Source organism: Pelophylax lessonae (genome assembly GCF_965119305.1).
Source record: "Pelophylax lessonae genome assembly, chromosome: 10".
NCBI classification, from domain to species: domain Eukaryota; kingdom Metazoa; phylum Chordata; class Amphibia; order Anura; family Ranidae; genus Pelophylax; species Pelophylax lessonae.
Window position 1 is genome coordinate 218,985,647 of NC_138777.1, and position 22,025 is coordinate 219,007,671.

The window sequence follows — 22,025 nt, forward strand, 5'->3', positions numbered from 1 at the left end:
TACATATGGTGCATATGGTTAGTATGTTGGCATAGATTGGCAGCAGGAAAGGAAAATGACAGTAAGTATTGATACAATTTTCCTGGTGCCAACATGGTAGCATACATATGGTACATATGGTTAGTATGTTGGCATAGATTGGCAGAAGGAAAGGAAAATGACAGTAAGTATTTGATACAATTTTCCTGGTGCCAACATGATAGCATACATATGGTACATATGGTTAGTATGTTGGCATAGATTGGAAGCAGGAAAGGAAAATGACAGTAAGTATTGGATACAATTTTCCTGGTGCCAACATGGTAACATACATATGGTACATATGGTTAGTACGTTGGCATAGATTGGCAGCAGGAAAGGAAAATTACAGTAAGTATTTGATACAATTTTCCTGGTGCCAACATGGTAGCATACATATATTATATATGGTTAGTATGTTGGCATAGATTGGCAGCAGGAAAGGGAAATTACAATAGGTATTTGATACAATTTTCCTGGTGCCAACATGGTAGCATACATATTGTACATATGGTTAGTATGTTGGCATAGATTGGCAGCAGGAAAAGGAAATTTCAATAAGTATTTGATACAATTTTCCTGGTGCCAACATGGTAGCATACATATGGTGCATATGGTTAGTATGTTGGCATAGATTGGCAGCAGGAAAGGAAAATGACAGTAAGTATTGATACAATTTTCCTGGTGCCAACATGGTAGCATACATATGGTACATATGGTTAGTATGTTGGCATAGATTGGCAGAAGGAAAGGAAAATGACAGTAAGTATTTGATACAATTTTCCTGGTGCCAACATGATAGCATACATATGGTACATATGGTTAGTATGTTGGCATAGATTGGAAGCAGGAAAGGAAAATGACAGTAAGTATTGGATACAATTTTCCTGGTGCCAACATGGTAACATACATATGGTACATATGGTTAGTACGTTGGCATAGATTGGCACCAGGAAAGGAAAATTATGTTAGGTATTTGATACAATTTTTCATTTTCCTGGTGCCAACATGGCAGCATACATATGGTACATATAATTAGTACACTGACACAGATTGGCACCAGGAAAGCAGGAAAGAAAAATTATAAGTATTTAGTACAATTTTCTGTTTTCTCTTCTCCTTGGGTAGGTTATACCTCACTTGTTGTATGCTCCATATTTCAGCACAATCCTATGATGGACAGCTCCCCAATAAGAATTCCACCTCCTTCCCCATGTATCCCAGTTGACTTTTAAAATGTGTTTTCTCTAGATGTCGAATTTTTTCTTCCTGTATTTTTTTTTTTCTCTCCTGTTACCTTTGCATAATGATAACGCCGGTGTCAAGAATATATTTTTTCTGATCGTTCCTGAGAAGAATACAAGCTTTTTTTTCCGATTGTACCGCGGTATAAAGAGACTAAAAATAGATTTGTGTTACTCATTGTCTCTGCAGAATGAATTTACATACTACTTAAGCTTTTCTTGCTCTTAACCTTCCATCAATGACTCGCATAACAAAAGCAGAGGTTAGATGGAGCAACAGAAGGACGTATAAATATTTACAGCTGATACATCTGCACATGTTCCAAATGGCATTTTATTTTATTTCTCTTAATTGCTTCATCTCTTCCTTTTTTTTTTTTAAAGCCCTTAGAATTTTACACTGACCTTGAGAGCTTTTATTTTTTTTCCTTTTTTTTTCGGCAATTAAACACTGCATCATTTTGCATCGTATTATTTGGCCTTGCTTTCTACATATCTTTCGCTTTGATGGTAACAAAAAGTGACTCTGTGTTGGTTTAGATTTAGCCAGTCAGCCGTCACTTTTATGCCGCGATTTTATAAGAATTTTTAGGGGGAAAAAAAAAAAGGGAATGCGCCTTGTTATATGATAAATAAAGGATTTGCTGAAATTTCACATCCAGAATCCTTTCAAGGCTTGTCAGGCGGCAGCGGCAGATCTTGACGACGCGAGATGATGAATCGACGGAGTGCGCCAGCAAGATGCTACAAGTAAATGTAAATTGTTATTGACATCTGAGGAATAGAGCAATACAGACCAGATTTTTGCTTGTTAGAACTGCGGGACGACTTGATGCGAGGCAGCCATTTGTCATTCTGTCGTAACGTCTTATGTATCATTTCGGCAAAAAAAAAAAAAAAAAGTGTGTGTTCCAGGCGCTTTTGTTTCTGCGTGTGGGACTCTGTATCCCAGCCGCTATAAATATTACCGTAGCTGTAGGCACATGGAAGTTATTCCTCTTGAAGTGTTGCAAAAACCGTTATCACCGAATTGGCGTAGCTCGCTGTTAACTGCTTGCCGACCGCCGCACGACTATTTACTGCGGCGGTCAGCCCCTCACAGGCAAAGCGACGTAGGGCTACGTCGCTAGCCTGTGAGGCTCTAGGGAGCGAGCGCGCGCCGCCGGAGGCGCGCTACCACTCCCGCGCGGTTATGGACCCCCCCGCGCGTGTGCCTGGCGGACACGATGTCCGCCGGGCACTCGTGATCGTCAGTTACACCGGAAGAAAGGCAGGCAGCTAATGTAAACAAAGCCGCCTGTCATTCTCCCCTGTGTAAGAATGGAGATCACACGGTTCTACTATGTAGGACCGTTGATCTCTGTTCTTACACTAGTAGCCACAGCCAATCACAGTTAGAAACACACCCCTAGGGACACACTTAACCCCTCCCTCTCCAATAAAGTTAACTCCTTCACTGCCAGTGTAATTTTTACAGTTACAGTGCATATGTATAGCACTGATTACTGTAGTAATGTCACTGGTAACCCCAAAAGTGTCAAAAATGTCAGTCAAGGGTCCGATCTGTCTGCCGCAATGTCGCAGTCCCGCTAAAAAAATTGCAGATCGCCGCCATTACTCGTTAAAAAAAAAAACAACAAAAATGACAAAAATCTTTCCCTTAGTTAGTAAACGCAATAACTTTTGCGCAAACCAATCAAAATACGCTTTTTGCGATTTTTTTTTTTACCAAACATAGGTATCATAAAACAAATTGGCCTAAAATGTTAAAAAATTTTGATTTAAATTTTTTTTGGGGAATTTCATATAAAAAAATTTAAAAAATGTTGTTATTTTTGCAAAATTGATGCTCTTTTTTTGTTTATAGCGCATGGTCAAAAAATCACACAGGTGATCAAATACCACCAAAAGAAAGCTCTGTTTGTGGGAAAAAAAGGACGTCAAATTCGTTTAGGTACAGCGCCGCACGACCGCGCAATTGTCCGTTAAAGTCACGCAGTGCCGAATCGCAAAATAGGCCCTGGTCAGGAAGGGGGTAAAATCTTCCGGGGCTTAAGTGGTTAAGACAAGGCGCTTGTCCCTGCCATTTAAATCAATGTAATAAAACAACAAAACTTCAAGCAAAAATCTCTTGGGCAAAAAGGTTTAGGACCTGGAAATCGTGTTCGGGATGTGCAGTTCTGTAGAGGAGGGATAGAAAATCCAGTTCGAAATAACACAAGGCGTATATTTCACAGCGCCTCTTTTATTTTCTGTTGTATGTTGCTTAGTTCATGGATTTAGTATGGACCATGAGGCAGGTAAAGATATCGATATGCTTAGGGTTTAACTCCAGGCACATATAAAAGACATCTTCAAATGCAATTCCATAATAACTGAGGGCCCATTCACATCTGGTGCTTTGGGAATGCCTTCTTATTACCTAAATTGAAGCACCACAGCACTTGTAAGAGGTCCAGATACAACTTTACTCTGATAAAAGTCAGGGGGAAAAATTATAAAAGCATCCATTGCGCTCCAGGGGTCCAAGAGCGCCCCATTCATCAGGGCTAGAAAGAGCATAAGAACATTTCTTCATCAATCTGATATCAATACAATGTTCCCTACTCGGGGTCATATTTAAAACCAAATAGCCAATAGCATTAGAAGTATCAAAATGAATATACAAAATAAATAAACAAAATACAAAATGAACATACAAAAACCTTAGACCAGTATGAATAATGCAACAATTGGGGGCCCATTCAGACCATATGCTTTGGGATGCATTGTACATATTAAAAACCAAGCAGCCAATAATATTGGAAGTTTCAAAATGAATATATAAAATATGTACAAAATTAATATTCAAACACTTCAGACACATATTAGTTCTGCAACAACTGAGAGCCCATTCACACCCTAAGCTTTGGGTTGCATTGCCCTATGCCTTCTTAATATCTAAATTGAAGCGCCACGCCACATGTAAGAGGTCCAGATACAACTTTATTTGGATAAAAGTCAGGGGGGAAATTCAAAAAGTATCCATTGCGCTCCAGGGGTCCAAGAGCGCCCCCTTAATCAGGACTAGAAAGAGCATAAGAACATTTCTTCATCAATGTGAAATCAATACAATGTTCCTTATTCAGGGTCATATTTAAAAGCAAATAGCCAATAGCATTGGAAGTATCAAAATGAATATACAAAATACAAAATGAACATACAAAAACTTTAGACCAATATGAATAATGCAACAATTGGGGGCCCATTCAGACCATATGCTTTGGGATGCATTGTACATATTAAAAACCAAAGAGCCAATAGTATTGGAAGTATCAATATCAATATACAAAATATGTTTAAAATGAATATACAAAATATGTACAAAATTAACATACAAACACTTCCAACACATATTAGTTCTGCAACAACTGAGGACCCATTCACACCCTATGCTTTGGGTTGCATTGCCCGATGCCTTCTTAATATCTAAATGGAAGCGCCACGCCACTTGTAAGAGGTCCAGATACAACTTTACTTGGACAAAAGTCCGGGGGGAAAATTCAAAAAGTATCCATTGCGCTCCAGGGGTCCAAGAGCGCCCCCTTCACCAGGGCTAGAAAGAGCATAAGAACATTTCTTCATCAATCTAATATCAATACTATGTTCCCTACTCGGGGTCATATTTAAAACCAAACAGGCAATAGCATTGGAAGTATCAAAATAATATACAAAATAAATATACAAAATACAAAATGAACATACAAAAACTTCAGACAAATACACGAAATATGCAACAATTGAGGGCCCATTCACACCATATGCTTTGGGATGCATTGTACATATTAAAAACCAAAGAGCCAATGGTATTGGAAGTATCAATATGATATACAAAATATGTACAAAATGAATATACAAAATATGTACAAAATGAATATACAAAATATTTACAAAATGAATATTCAAACACTTCCAACACATATGAGTTCTGCAACAACTAAGGACCCATTCACACCCTATGCTTTGGGTTGCATTGCCCGATGCCTTCTTAATATCTAAATTGAAACACCATACCACTTGTAAGAGGTCAAGATACAACTTTACTTGGACAAAAGTCCGGGGGGAAAATTCAAAAAGTATCCATTGCGCTCCAGGGGTCCAAAAGCGGCGCCCCCTTCATCAGGGCTAGAAAGAGCATAAGAACATTTCTTCATCAATCTAATATCAATACTATGTTCCCTACTCGGGGTCATATTTAAAACCAAACAGGCAATAGCATTGGAAGTATCAAAATAATATACAAAATAAATATACAAAATACAAAATGAACATACAAAAACTTCAGACAAATAGACAGAAAAATATGAATTATGCAACAATTGAGGGCCCATTCACACCATATGCTTTGGAATGCATTGTATATATTAAAAAACCAAAGAGCCAATAGTATTTGAAGTATCAATATAATATACAAAATATGTACAAAACGAATATACAAAATATTTACAAAATGAATATTCAAACACTTCCAACACATATGAGTTCTGCAACAACTAAGAACCCATTCACACCATATGCTTTGGGTTGCATTGCCCGATGCCTTCTTAATATGTAAATTGAAGCGTCACACCGCTACTAAGAGGTCCAGATACAACTTTACTCTGCTAAAAGTCAGAGGGAAAAATTCAAAAGGTTTGCCAATGTGCTTCAGGGTCCAAGAACGCCTCCTTCATCTGGGATAGAAAGTGCATAAGAACATCTCTATATCAATCTGATATCAATACAATGTTCCCTACTGGGGGTCATATTTAAAATCCAATAGCCAATGGCATTGGAAGTATCAAAATAAATATACAAAATACAAAATAAATATACAAAATACAAAATGAACAAACAAAAACTTAAGACAAATATGAATTATGCAACAATTGAGGGCCCATTCACACCATATGCTTTGGGATGCATTGTACAATGCCGTCTTAATACCTAAAATAACATTGAAGGCCAACACTGCTAAGAGGTCCAGACTCCAGATACAACTTTATTCCAGTTAAAGTGAGGAGGAATATCCAAAAAGTAGCCAATGCGTTTTGAGAGTCCAAGAGCACCCCTTTATTAGGGTTAGAAAGGGCATAAAGAACAATACAATATACAAATTTAAAAGTATAAGAAGGTATTGAAAGTATTAAAATGAATATACAAAATAAATAAACAAAATTAATATACAAAAACTTCTGACAAATAAGAGTTCTGCAACAACTGAGGACCCATTCACATCATATGCTTTGGGTTGCATTGCCCGATGCCTTCTTAATATCTAAATTGAAGTGCCACACCACTGCTAAGAAGTCAAGATACAACTTTACTCTGATAAAAGTCAGGGGGAAAAATCCAAAAAGTAGACAATGTGCTTCAGGGTCCAAGAATGCCCCCTTCACCAGGGCTAGAAAGAGCATAAGAAAATATTTTTATCAATACGATATCAATACAATGTCCCTTACTCAGGGTCATATTTGAAACCAAATAGCCAATAGTATTGGAAGTATCAAAATGAATATACAAAATACAAAATGAATATACAAAAACTTTAGACAAATATGAATTCTGAAACAATTGAGGGCCCATTCACACCATATGCTTTTGGATGCATTGTACAATGCCTTCCTAATACCCAAACTAAAATTGAAGCTCAAAATCACTGCTAAGAGGTCCAGATACAACGTTATTCCGGTTAAAGTGAGGGGGAATATCCAAACAGAAGCCAATGCATTTTGAGGGTCCAAGAGCACCCCTTCATCAGGGCTAGAAAGGGCATAAAGAAAATCTCTATATCAATCCGATATCAATACAATATCTCGTATCCGGGGTCATATTTAAAACCAAACAAAAAAAATATACAAAATAAATATAAAAAATATGTACAAAATTAATATACTAAAACTTCAGACAAATAAGAGTTCTGGAACAACTAAGGGCCCATTCACACCATATGCTTTGGGTTGCATTGCCCAATGCCTACTTAATATTTAAATTAAAGCGCCACACCACTGCTAGGAGGTCCAGATACAACTTTATTCTGATAAAAGTCAGGGGGGGAAATCCAAAAAGTAGCCGTAGTGCATGAGGGTCAAAGAACGCCTCCTTCGTCTGGTCTAGAAAGAGCATAAGAACATCTCTATATCAATCCAATATAAATACAATGTCCCTTACTCTGGGTCAAATTTAAAACCAAATAGCCAATAGCATTGGAAGTATCAAAATGAATACACAAAATACAAAATGAATATTCAAAACCTTCAGAGAAATATGAATTCTGCAACAATTGAGAGCCAAGTCACACCATATGCTTTAGGATACATTGTCCAATGCCTTCTTATACCTACATTTAAATTGAAGCACAACAGAGCTAAGACGTCCAGATATAACTTTATTCTGATTAACGTGAGGGGGAATATACAAACATCAGCCAATGTGTTTTGGGGGTCTAAGAGCACCCCTTCATCAGGGCTAGAAAAGGCATAAAGAACATCTCTATATCAACCTGATATCAATACAATATCCCCTCTTCTGGGTCATATTTAAAACCAAAAAGCCAATAGTATTAAAAGTATCAAAATGAATATACAAAATAAATATTAAAAAATACGTACAAAATAATATACAAAAACCTCAGACAAATATGAATTATGCAACAACTGAGGACCAATTCACAGCATATGCTTTGGGATGCATTGTTCAGTGCCTCCCTAATACCTAAATTGAAATTGAAGCTAAGCATCACTACTAAGAGATCCAGATACAACTTTACTCTGATAACAGTCAAGGGGAGAATTCAAAATGTATCCAATGTGCTTCGGAAGCCCAAGAGCGCCCCCTTCATCGGGACTAAAAAGAGCAGAAGAACATCTCCATATCAATCTGTGAATGTGTACACTGGTGCGCAGTCATGTTGAAACAGGAAGGGGCCATCCCCAAACTGTTCCCACAAAGTTGGGAGCATTAAATTGTCTAAAATGTCTTGGTATGCTGACGCCTTAAGAGTTTTCTTCACTGGAAATAAGGGACCAAGCGCCACCCCTGAAAAACAACCCCACACCATAATCCCCCCTCCTCCCCCAAGTGATTTGGACCAATGCAGAAAGCAAGGTCCATAAAGACATTGATGAGCGAGTTTGGGGGGGAGGAACTTGACTGGCCTGCACAGAGTCCTGACCTCAACCCGATAGAACACCTTTGGGATAAATTAGAGCGGAGACTGTGAGTCAGGACTTCTCGCCTAACATCAGTGCCTGACCTCACAAATCTGGAAGAATGGTCAAACATTCCCATAGACCAGTGGTTCTCAACTCAGGTCCTCATGACCCACTAACAGGTCAGGTTTGCAAGACAACTGAAATACATCACAAGTGATATACTTTGCTGCTCGGTGATTGCAGTACCCTAGCCTGCATCTCCCCAAGGCAATACTTAAAATATGGCCTGTTAGTGGGCCCTGAGGACTGGAGTTGAGAACCACTGCCATAGACACACTCGTAAACCTTGTGGACAGCCTTCCCAGGAGAGTTGAAGCTGTTATAGCTGCAAAAGGTGGGCCAACCAAATATTGAACCCTACGGACTAAGACTGGGATGCTATTAAACTTCATGTGTGTGTAAAGGCAGGTGTCCCAATACTTTTGACAATAAAGTGTACTTTCAGGCCACTCAAGTCTGGTAAAGTGATCTGGTAAAGTGATCTGGTAACGTGATCTGGTAACGTGATCCCTGTGTTAGCCAGCATAGCTGCAAGGGAGATGAGAGAGCACTCGACAATGGCTGATAATGCTTGGAGTGGTGACACCACCTATAGGCTCCAATGGCCAATCCACTGTTGCCACTCCCTCCTCTTTCCCGCAGCCACCACTGGCTGACAGAGCGGAGCCGGATCATGTGACCGGACCGCAGCGGGCTGGAAATAGGTAGGTAAATACATTTTTTTATTACAAGGAAGTCGGCAAAGGTGGTAGGAGGGAGAGGGAGTATTAAGATTAGTTAGGTAACATTTAAATATAAGCACTTAATATTGTAATGTATCCATTAATATAGCATATAACGATGATTTATCAGAACAGATACTGATTTGTTAGTGATATAGACACATTTATAATTTTATTATAGCTTCACATTTATTTTCTTTGCAACAGTTTAAATAAATCAAGTTTTGTGAACAACAAACTGACTCAGCTCCATGATGTGGGTGAAGCCAAGCCCTTAATACTGCATGTATAATAGGAGACAATTTATCTAAACTGCTTCCAAAACTGAGTGGGTAGTGTATGCAGTACTGTTAGAATAAACGTTTTCCAGCAAATATTGCTTCACTATATTAAATTCCATTTTATTTTTTTTCTATTAGGTTTAATATTAAAGTGAGCACTAGACAACTTAAAGGATAATGGCAGCTACAGTAGGGAAAATAATTATTGGATCCCCTGCAGATTTTTGCAAGCTTGCCCGCTTACAAAGAAATGAAGGGTCTATAATTTTTATCATAGGTGTATTTTAACCACTTGCCGACCGCCGCACGACTATTTACTGCGGCGGTCAGCCCCTCACAGGCAAAGCGACGTAGGGCTCTAGGGAGCGAGCGCGCCGCCGAAGGCACGCTCCCGCTCAGTCACGGACCCAACCCCCCCCCCTCCCCACGCGTGTGCCCGGCGGACCCGATGTCCGCCGGGCCCTCACGATCGTCCGTTACACCGGAAGAAAGCCAGGCAGCTAATGTAAACAAAGCCGCCTGTCATTCTCCCCTGTGTAAGAATGGAGATCATACAGTTCTGCTATGTAGGACCGTTGATCTCTGTTCTTACACATCAAGCCACATCCAATCACAGTAAGAAACACGCCCCTAGGGACACGCTTAACCCCTCCCTCTCAAAAAAAGTTAATCTCTGTTCTTACACATCAAGCCACACCCAATCACAGTAAGAAACACGCCCCTAGGGACACGCTTAACCCCTCCCTCTCAAAAAAAGTTAATCTCTGTTCTTACACATCAAGCCACACCCAATCACAGTAAGAAACACGCCCCTAGGGACACGCTTAACCCCTCCCTCTCAAAAAAAGTTAAACTCTGTTCTTACACATCAAGCCACATCCAATCACAGTAAGAAACACGCCCCTAGGGACACGCTTAACCCCTCCCTCTCAAAAAAACTTAACCCCTTCACTATCAGTGTCATTTTTACAGTAACAGTGCATATGTATAGCACTGAATACTGTTGTAATGTCACTGGTAACCCCAAAAGTGTCAAAAATGTCAGTCAAGGGTCCGATCTGTCCGCCACAATGTCGCAGTCCTGCAAAAAAAAAATCACAGATCGCCGCCATTACCCGTTAAAAAAAAAAAACAACAAAAATGACAAAAATCTTTCCCTTAGTTAGTAAACGCAATAACTTTTGCGCAAACCGATCAAAATACGCTTTTTGCGATTTTTTTTACCAAACATATGTAGCAGAAAACAAATTGGCCTAAAATGTTAAAAAAATTAGATTTTTACATTTCTTTTTTTGGGGAATTTCATATAAAAAAATGTGAAAAAAATTGACGCTATTTTTTTGTTTATAGCGCATGATCAAAAAAATCGCACAGGTGATCAAATACCACCAAAAGAAAGCTCTGTTTGTGGGAAAAAAAGGACATGAAATTTGTTTAGGTACAGCGTTGCACGACCGCGCAATTGTCCGTTAAAGCAATGCAGTGCCGAATCGCAAAATAGGCCCTGGTCAGGAAGGGGGTAAAATCTTAAGTGGTTAAAGCGGAAGTAAACCCATCGATTTAACGGGTTCAGAAAACAGTTGCATTACCGGCATGCTGGGATTGCTAACTGTCACATTTGCTTGTGCTGTCAACTAAACTGTCAAACCATCCAATGGCTGGTGTCATAACTGATCAGCAGTATCATAGCAGCTGAATATTAAACAGAGGCCAAGATGGCAGCTTCCTTGGCTGAAAACAATAGAAGGGTTTACTTACACTTTAAGTCTTGTATCAGCCTGGAGTTCAGCTTTAAAAGCAATGTACTCTCTTATCACAGCTATATATGAAATATAGCAATGGAAATATGATACAGCAAAAATTAAGAAATGGGAACATCTGAAAACTGCTGTAAACATTGTAAATGTAACTCTGATTAGGCGTTCCATGAAAACTCAATGTACTTGGATGTTTTTCTACAAGAAAATAGACATTACGTAAGCAGAACCACTCCTGGGTTATGCCAATAGTTTCCTATTTATATGCCAGGACTTGGGGGGGAGGGGGAACTAACCAATTAGAATGAAAGAACCCAAAACCATTTCATCAGTCCGATAACTATCTCTGTAATTTTGTGCTTGTGTGGGAAGGAATAGGATTAATCCTGTGTGAGCTAGTTTCTTTTCATAATAACTTTCCAGTAGCTTTGCATCTTTAATTAAGTACCTACTTGCAGGAGAGTCGGGGGATTTACATACTTATTCGCAGCCAAAGAAGAAACTTTTTTTTTTCTCCCCTTCAATCTGAACTTTCCAACCTGGCGGCTTAATTTACGTCGTAAATTTGCAATTTTGGATTGTCCGGGTAAATTTGTGTTGTTTGGCCAGGCTGCCGGCGGAACACATTACTTTGTATTGAACCCATTGTTCGTTTGTCACACAGAGAATTGCATTAAAAGAGAACTCCGGGCAAAATAGAAGACGGAGTATAATAACTATATAAAGTGAAAAGGCCCTGCTGGTTCTTTATTTCTGGTTAGACTGTAAAATAATAATAATTGTTCAATATAATATTCTGAGCCTTCAGAAGTCTTTACCAAACAGTAGTTTGCTTTTGCGGATGCCAAATGCTAAAAGCTGTATTTAATAAAAATGTATTTATTAAAAATTTGCAAAACTGTTCTCCCATTGGAATGGCCTGTACATTAGTTGTGTGAATGGGGCAAAATCAAATGTTGCTATATCCTCTGCAAACCAAATAGGAAAAAACCTCAACCACCCATAGGTCATGGAGGAAGAGAAAATTGGGTTGGCGATTGCTACTCCGTGATACCAGTATATATATTTTGCCTCTGAACTGAGTGTATACGCAGCTTATAAATTGATTTTAATATTATATGTGTAGTATATGTCTTTCATATCCGTGTTATTTTAAATATAACAATAAAACTTTGTATTTTTATATAAATCTTTATTGTTTTATTGGCACCTTAAAAATCCCCAACCCAATCATCTCTTCCTCTATGACCTATGGGTGGTTGAGTTTTTTTCCTATTTCTACAATTGGGATGTGGTGCCTTTGGGTTCTCTTTCCAGATGCAATTTCCTATTTTCTCTGCAAATCAAAGGTTATTCGTTATAAAAAATAATGTGAAAGGTAAAAATACTGCTTATGGCCACTAGATGGAGATGAAGAGCATAATTAAGCCCCAATGATAGGCCAATAACCAGAATATGGCCTTTAGATGGAGCTGAGGAGCATATTTATTTTCTATGATACACAGCTCCATCTGTTGGCCATAATAATTGCATTATGGCCACTAGATGGCGATGAGGAGCATCATAATCTTCCAGCTGTGTTTAACCACTTAAGCCCCGGAGGATTTGGCTGCTAAACGACCAGGGGGTATTTTGCGATTCGGCACTGCGTGACTTTAACGGACAATTGCGCGGTCGTGCGACGCTGTACCTAAACAAATTTGATGTCCTTTTTTTGCCACAAACAGAGCTTTCTTTTGATGGTATTTGATCACCTGTGCGATTTTTTGATCACGCGCTATAAACAAAAAAAGAGCGTCAATTTTGCAAAAATAACAATATTTTTCACATTTTTTTATATGAAATTCCCCCCAAAAAAATGTAAAAATCTAAATTTTTTAACATTTTCAGCCAATTTGTTTTATGCTACCTATGTTTGGTAAAAAAAATCGCAAAAAGCGTATTTTTATTGGTTTGCGCAAAAGTTATCGCGTTTACTAACAAAGGGAAAGATTTTTGTCATTTTTGTTGTTTTTTTTTAACGCGTAATGGCGGCGATCTGCGATTTTTTTTTGCGGTACTGCGACATTGGGGCGGACAGATCGGACCCTTGACTGACATTTTTGACACTTTTGGGGTTACCAGTGACATTTCTACAGTAATCAGTGCTATAAATATGCACTGTTACTGTAAAAATACACTGGTAGTGAAGGGGTTAACTTTATTTGAGAGGGAGGGGCTGTGTGTGTCCCTAGGGGCGTGATTCTTACTGTGATTGGCTGTGACTTGAGGTGTAAGGACACTGATCAACGGTTCTACATAATAGAACCGTATGATCAGTGTTTTTACACCGAGGAGAATGACAGGCAGCTTGTTTACACAAGCTGCCTGACTTTCTCCCTCTCCCCCGACGATCGCCGAGTGACCGGCGGACATCGGGTCCGCCGGTCACACGCGCGGGGGAGGTCCGTGACCGCGCGAGAGCGGGAGCGCGCCTCCGGCGGCGCGCACTCGCTCCCCAGACCCTCCCAGGCTAGTGACGTTAATTAACGTCACTCTGCCTGTGAGGGGCTGACCGCCGCAGTAAATTTACTTGAGGCGGTTGGCAAGCAGTTAATAAAAATGTATTTATTAAAAATTTTCAAAACCGTGCGCCAATGAAATGGCCTGTACATTCGTTGTGTGAATGGGGCAAAATCAAAGATTCTCAGGCTATATCCTCTGCAAATCAAAGGTTATTTATTATAAAAAATAATGTGAAAGGTAAAAAATACTGCTTATGGCCACTAGATGGAGATGAAGAGCATAATTATCCCCCATGATAGGCCAATAACCAGAATATAGCCTTTAGATGGAGCTGAGGAGCATATTTATTTTCTATGACACACAGCTCCATCTGTTGGCCATAATAATTGCATTATGGCCACTAGATGGCGATGAGGAGCATCATTATCTCCCAGCTGGGTTTAATAAAAATGTATTTATTAAAAAGTTGCAAAACTGTGCGCCCAATGAAATGGCCTGTACATTCGTTGTGTGAATGGGGCAAAATCAAAGATTCTCAGACTATATCCTCTGCAAATCAAAGGTTATTCATTATAAAAAATAATGTGAAAGGTAAAAAATACTGCTTATGGCCACTAGATGGAGATGAAGAGCATAATTATCTCCCATGATAGGCCAATAACCAGTATAACCTTTAGATGGAGCTGAGGAGCATATTTATTTTCTATGATACACAGCTCCATCTGTTGGCCATAATAAATGCATATGGCCACTAGATGGCGATGAGGAAAATCATTATCTTCCAGCTGTGTTTAATAAAAATGTATTTATTAAAAATTTGCAAAACCGTGCGCCCAATGAAATGGCCTGTACATTCGTTGTGTGAATGGGGCAAAATCAAAGATTCTCAGACTATATCCTCTGCAAATCAAAGGTTATTCATTATAAAAAATAATGTGAAAGGTAAAAAATACTGCTTATGGCCACTAGATGGAGATGAAGAGCATAATTATCTCCCATGATAGGCCAATAACCAGTATAACCTTTAGATGGAGCTGAGGAGCATATTTATTTTCTATGATACACAGCTCCATCTGTTGGCCATAATAATTGCATTATGACCACTAGATGGCGATGAGGAGCATCATTGTCTTTCATTATACATAGCACCACCCATTAGCCATAATAACTGCATTATAGCCACCAGATAAAGCTAAGAAACATACTTATTTCCAATGATGTGTAGCGCCATTTAGTGGTCATAATGCAGTATTTTCCGCCATTAACACTGCTTTTTTTTTCAAAAACTAACAATCGATTTACAGAATATATTTGATTTTGCCCCACTCACAAAGAACTAATTTACATGCAGTTTTGATGGATGAATAGCTTGTGAATTTGTTTTATGTGAATGGGAAAAAAAAAATCAAATGTTCTCAGGCTATGTTCTTTGCAAATCAAAGGTTATTCATTATAAAAAAAAATGTGAAAGGTAAAAAATACTGCTTATGGCCACTAGATGGAGATGAAGAGCATAATTATCTCCCATGATAGGCAGCACCATCTAGGGGCCATAATAACCAGAATATGGCCTTTATATGGAGCTGAGGAGCATATTTATTTTCTATGATACACAGTTCCATCTGTTGGCCATTATAATTGCATTATGACCACTAGATGGAGATGAGGAGCATCATTATCTTCCATGTTACATAGCACCATCTATTAGCCATAATAACTGCATTAAAGCCACCAGATAAAGCTGAGGAACACACTTATTTCCAATGATGTGTAGCGCAATTTAGTAGCAATAATGCAGTATTATCCCCCATTCACCCTGCTTTTTTTTCAATTACTAACAATCGATTTACAGAATATATTTGATTTTGCCCCACTCACATAGAACTAACATGCAGTTTTGATGGATAAATACCATGTGTGAATGGGAAAAAATCAAATGTTTGCAGGATATATTCTTTGCAGCTTATTGAAAAATAATGTGAATGGGGAAATACTGTATTATGACAACTAGATCGAGCTGAGGAGCATACTTTTTTCCTATATATATGCAGCACCATCTAGTAGCCAATAATAACCACATTATGGCCACTAGATGGAGCTGAGGAGCATACTTATTTCCTATGATACACAGCGCCTTTTAGTGGCAGCAACAATCACATTATGGCCACTAGATGGAGCTGAGAAGCACACTTATTTCCTATGATACACAGCACCATCTAGTGGCAGCAATGTTCACATTATGGCCACTAGATGGAGCTGAGGAGCATATTTACTTTTCACAATAGGCAGCACTATATAGTGGCCATGATAACTGCATTATGGACATTGAACAGAGCTAAGGAGCATACTTATTTCCTATTATATGTGTCCCTGTCCAGTGGCTGTAATAGCCACATTACAGCCATTAGGTGGAGCTGAGGAGCATACTTATTTCCTATGATATGCGTCACAATCTAGGTACCATAACAATTGCATTATGTCCACTAGATGGAGCGGAGGAGTGCACTTATTTCCTCTGATACACAGAACCATCTACTGGCCATATTACATGCATTATGGCCACTAGATGGAGCAGGGGTACTTATTTCCTAGGATATCCAACACCATGTAGTAGATGTAATGCCAGCGTTATGGCTAGTGGATGGAGCTGAGAAGCATATTTATTTTCTATGATATGCAGCACCATCTAACAGCCATAATAACTGAATAATGGGCACTAGTTGGATCCGAGGAGCATACTTATTTCCTTTGATACACAGCTCCATCTAGTGGCAGCAATAATCACATTTTGGTCACTAGATGGAGCTGAGTAGCATATTTATTTCCTATGATACAGAGCACCATCTAGTGGCTGCAATAATCACATTATGGCCATTAGATGGAGCTAAGGAGCAAACTCATTTCCTATGATACACAGCACCATCTAGTGGCTGCAATATTCACATTATAGCCACTATATGGAGCCGAGGAGCATATTTATTTCCTATGATACAGAGCACCATCTAGTGGCTGCAATAATCACATTATTGCCATTAGATGGAGCTGAGGAGCAAACTCCTTTCCTATGATACACAGCACCACCTAGTGGCAGCAATAATCACATTATGGCCACTAGATGGAGCTGAGGAGCATAATTATTTCCTATGATACACAGCACCATCTAGTGGCAGCAATAATCACATTATGGTCACCAAATGGGAGCTGAGGAGCATATTTATTTTTCACAATAGGTAGCACTATATAGTGGCCATGATAACTGCATTATGGACATTGGACAGAGCTAAGGAGCATACTTATTTCCTATTATATGTGTCCCCGTCCAGTGGTTGTAATAGCCACATTACAGCCATTAGGTGGAGCTGAGGAGCATACTTATTTCCTATGATAAGCATCACAATCTAGGGACGATAACAATTGCATTATGACCACTAGATGGAGTGGAGGAGTGCACTGATTTCCTCTGATACACAGAACAATCTAGTGGCCATATTGAATGCATTATGGCCACTAGAGGGAGCAGGGGTGTACTTATGTCCTAGGATATCCAACACCATGTAGTGGCCGTAATGACAGCCTTATGGCTAGTGGGTGGAGCTGAGGAGCATATTTATTTTTTATGATATGCAGCACCATCTAGTGGCCATAATGACTGAATAATGGCCACTAGTTGGATCTGAGGAGCATACTTATTTTCCTATGGTACTCTGCACCATCTAGTGGCCAAAAAGCTGTATTTTCCCCATTCACGTTTTTTTTTTTTTTTTTTTCAGCTGCGTATCATAGAAAAATAAGAATGCTCTTCAGTTCCATCTAGTGGCCGTATTGTATTATTTCCCCCATTCACATTTTTGTTTCAATGAATAACATTTGATTTGCAAAGAATAAAGTCTGATAACATTCGATTTTGCCCCATTCGCAAACAACAAATTAGCATACAGTTTTAATAGATGAATAGCTATGCAAATATATTATAAATGCACCACTAAATGATGCCTGTTCAATAATCCAGAGCAGGTAAGCTGATCTCCGTGAAGTGGTTTTGGTTCCTTTGTGCTCGGTCAAAAATGTAAAAAATAATTTCCTTTTAATATTTTATTCTCCTTTATAAGCCTTATTTGGCTTAACCGGTTGCCGACCACACGCCGTGTATTTACTGCTGCAGTGTGGCTCTCCCAGGCAAAGCGACGTAGGGCTACGTCGGTCACGATCAGGGAGCTAAGGGGTGAGCGCGTGCCACCGGCGGCGCGCTCCTGCCCCCACTCGGCAGCTGGGACTCCGATGCATGTGACAGGCGGCTCCGATTGCCGCCTGACACCCGCGATCGCTCCCCGCTGAGAGAGAAGGACGGTCAGTTGTTGTAAACACAGCTGACCGTTCTTCTCCCTGAAATGATCACAGAGCCCCTGTGATCCTTCTATATAGGATCACATGTCTCTATGATCATTTCAGAAGCCACGCCCCCCACAGTTAGAATCACTCCCCTAGGCCCACATTTAACCTCTTGATCACCCACAGTATTAACCCCTTCCCTGCCAGTGTCATTACTACAGTAACAGTGTATATTTTTAGCATTGATTACTGTAGTAATGTCACTGGTACCCCCAAAAGTGTCAAAAATGTCAGTTAGGGACCTGATCTGTCCGCTGCAATGTCGCAGTCCCGCTAAAAATCGCAGATCGCCGCCATTACTAGTAAAAAAAAAAACAATAAAAATGACATAAATCTTTCCCGTAGTTAGTAGAAGCGATAACTTATGCTTGTTGAGATTTTTTTTTATTTTTTTACCAAAAATATGTAGCAGAAAGCAAATTGGCCTAAAAGAATGAAAATATTTGATTTTTAAGGTTTTTTTTGGGAATGTTATATAGCAGAATGTGAAAAATATATATATATTTTTTTTTTCAGAATTGTCGCAATTTTTTTGTTTATAGTGCAAAAAAATAAACTCGCACAGGTGATCAAATACCACCAAAAGAAAGCTCTGTTTGTGGGAAAAAAGGACATCAATTTTTTTTTGGGCACAGTGTCGCACGACCGCGCAATTGTCCGTTAAACTAACGCAGTGCCGAATCACAAAAAATGGCCTGGTCGTTAAGGGGGGAAAACCTTCCGGTCCAGAAGTTGTTAAGAAAGAAAGAAAAAAAAAACGCACAATTCATGTAAAATCATCATAGGATAATAAGATATTGCCCTTTTTTTAACTTTCAAACTTTGCTAAAAAGTGCCATTATGCAAACTTCATCTGACACGGATCGTCTTCAGAAAATAATAAGCGGTGGCATTTTGCTTAAGGGTAGTCAATAAATCATCAGAATACAGTGCTGAATGTGTGTGCGGAGCCATGAATACTAATATTAGAAGGCAGATGTGTGTTTGCTTTGTGTATTCCTAATTACAGCCGCATAGGAATGGACTCCAGAGAGAAGAGGAGGGATAATATATGTTTTTAGCCTGGCCTAGATTCATGGTATATATTCTGGGTATACGGAGGTGGCGTCAGCGATGGGACAAATATCACATCATAAGAGAAGTGTTTGCTACAAGCCCACAGAAGATAATTAAAAAGAATCTAGAGCCAAAACTTTTTTTTAGCCCTGGATAGGTAAAGTGACAGGGTCTGTTTAAACCAGTGGTCTCCAAACTGCGGCCCTGGGGCAAGATGTGGCCCTTTCTTGCCTCTATCTGGCCCTTGGAGCACTATTCCATCTACAACTGCCACTAATGATAGGGCACCATTCCTCCCATTGACACCAATGATGAGAAGCTATTCCTCCCATTGACACCATTGATGGGTTGCTATTTCTCCCACCGTTATCAACAATGGGGGGGCACTATTATTACCACTGATACCAATAACAGGGCACTATTATTACCACTGATACCAATAACAGGGCACTATTATTACCACTGATACCAATAACAGGGCACTATTATTACCACTGATACCAATAACAGGGCACTATTATTACCACTGATACCAATAACAGGGCACTATTACTTTCACTAAAACCGATAATGGGGAATTCTCTACTCCCACTGGCTAGAGTCTGGCCCCCTAAAGTCTTAAAGCGGAGTTCCGGACACAAAAACAAAATTTCAATGAACATACCCCCGGGACAGTCAGGGCTAGTACATTCCACAATGGCTAGCCTCTGATCTGTCCCGGTTCACACTTACCTGCAAGAAGAAATACTCACTTTTAAAATTTCTTCTCCAGCGTTGCCATCTCTGTTGTGGGCAGCTGAAGCCGGCGCGATCCTCTTCTGCGTCCTCTTCCGTGTCTTCTTCTCCCAGAATGCGCCTGCGCCGTCCCCTTTCGTCACTTCCAGCGCCGCGCCGCATTCCTCCACAGCTTCTGGGCATGCCCAGAAGCTGCTTAGCAGGGAATGCGGCGTCGCACCGGAAGTGACGAGCGGGGTCGGTGCCGTTGCATTGATTCCTGGGAGCAATGACGTTCAGCTCCCAGGAATCATTGCAAACCGGAAGTGACGGTGCGGGCCGCGGCCGCCGAGGGAGGAAGTGGAAGAAAGGTGAGTATTTCTTTCTACAATTACAAGGTAAGTAAAAAAAAAAAAATCCTAACTATCCAATTCCTTTTCAGGGGAAGAAAAGCAAGCGGATGGCCACAAAATAGATTATGTCGATTTTGTGGCCAGAACTCCGCTTTAAGGACAGTAAACTGGCCCTTTGTTTAGAGAGTTTGAAGACCGCTGGTTTAACCACTTTAGCCTCGGAGGATTTGGCTGCTCAAAGGCCAGGCCCTATTTTGCGTTTTGGCACTGCGTGATTTTAACAGACAATTGCGCGGTCGTGCGACGCTGTACATTGAAATTGACGTCCTATTTTTCCCACAAATAGAGCTTTCTTTTGGTGGTATTTGATCACCTGTGCGATTTTTATTTTTTGCGCTATAAACAAAAAAACAGCGACAATTTTGAAAAAATTACAATATTTTTCACATTCTGCTATATGAAATTCTAAAAAAAAAAAATGTAAAAATCAAAATTTTTAACGTTTTAGGCCAATTTGTTTTCTGCTACATATTTTTGGTAAAAAAAAATTGCAATAAGCGTATTTTGATTGGTTTGCGCAAAAGTTATTGCATTTACTAACTACGGGAAAGATTTGTGTCATTTTATTGGTTCTTTTTTTTTAACTAGTAATGGCGGCGATCTGCGATTTTTTTTTGTGGGACTGCGACATTGCGGCGGACAGATGGAACCCATTTTTGACACTTTTGGGAGTACCAGTGACATTACTACAATAATCAGTGCCAAAAATATGCACTGTTACTGTAAAAATGACACCGGCAGGGAAGGGATTCATTTTATTGGTCCTCAGTGGGTTAAATGTATCCCTAGGGGCGTGATTCTAACTGTGGGGGGCGTGGCTTGTGATGTAACCACAGAGACATACGATCCTATATAGCAGGATCGCATAGCCTCTGTGCTTACATCAGGGAGAATGACAGACGGCTGTGTTTACATCAGCCGTCCATCCTTCTCCCTCTCCTGCGGGAGATCGTGAGTGGCCTGCAGACATCGGAGCCGCCGGACACACGCGCCGGGGCTGTCAGTGAATGAGTGGGGGCGGGAACGCGCCTCTGGCGGTGCGTGCTCGCCCCCCACAGGCTCCTGGGCGAGCGACGTAGTACATTGCTTTGCCCAGGAGCGGCTGACTGCCGCAGTAAATCCTCGTTAGGAGCACAGGGGTGCCGTCCCCCCATCCATGCGTCCGGCCCCCTAATCTACATGCAGGGTGCCGGACATATGGATTCCAATGAGGTTTTTTTTTTTTTTTTTTTTAAGCACCTGATTAGAGCCAGAGGCTCTAATAGGCTTCAAAAAAGGGTGGGCTCGGGGCAAAAAGTAATGCATAGTAACCATAGTTATGAAAAGGGGGTAAACCCTTTGGGGCTGAATTGGTTAATCTAACGCTAGTAAGTTATGTAGGTCCAGGACCGAGGTGTCCTTGCTGGAAGTTCACAGTTAAACCCAAAAAATGCTTTTGCTACAATCCGCCTCCTGCGCCATTGCTTTGCAGTCGCTGTACCGGATCCCCACAGCTCCAAGCGGCCATTTTTTTCCCATTCACCGTAGAGAAAAGTTGCTTGTATTGTATCGCTGCATTCTTTCCCATTCTTCTCAGGAACATTAAATCCCGGCCCAAAGAAAAAAAGAGCCGACTGTTTCAACCGAAAAATACAAAACCGTCATGGTACGGAGGGGCCCGCGTTCGTCAAAGCGATCACAAGACCGTGTTTTAT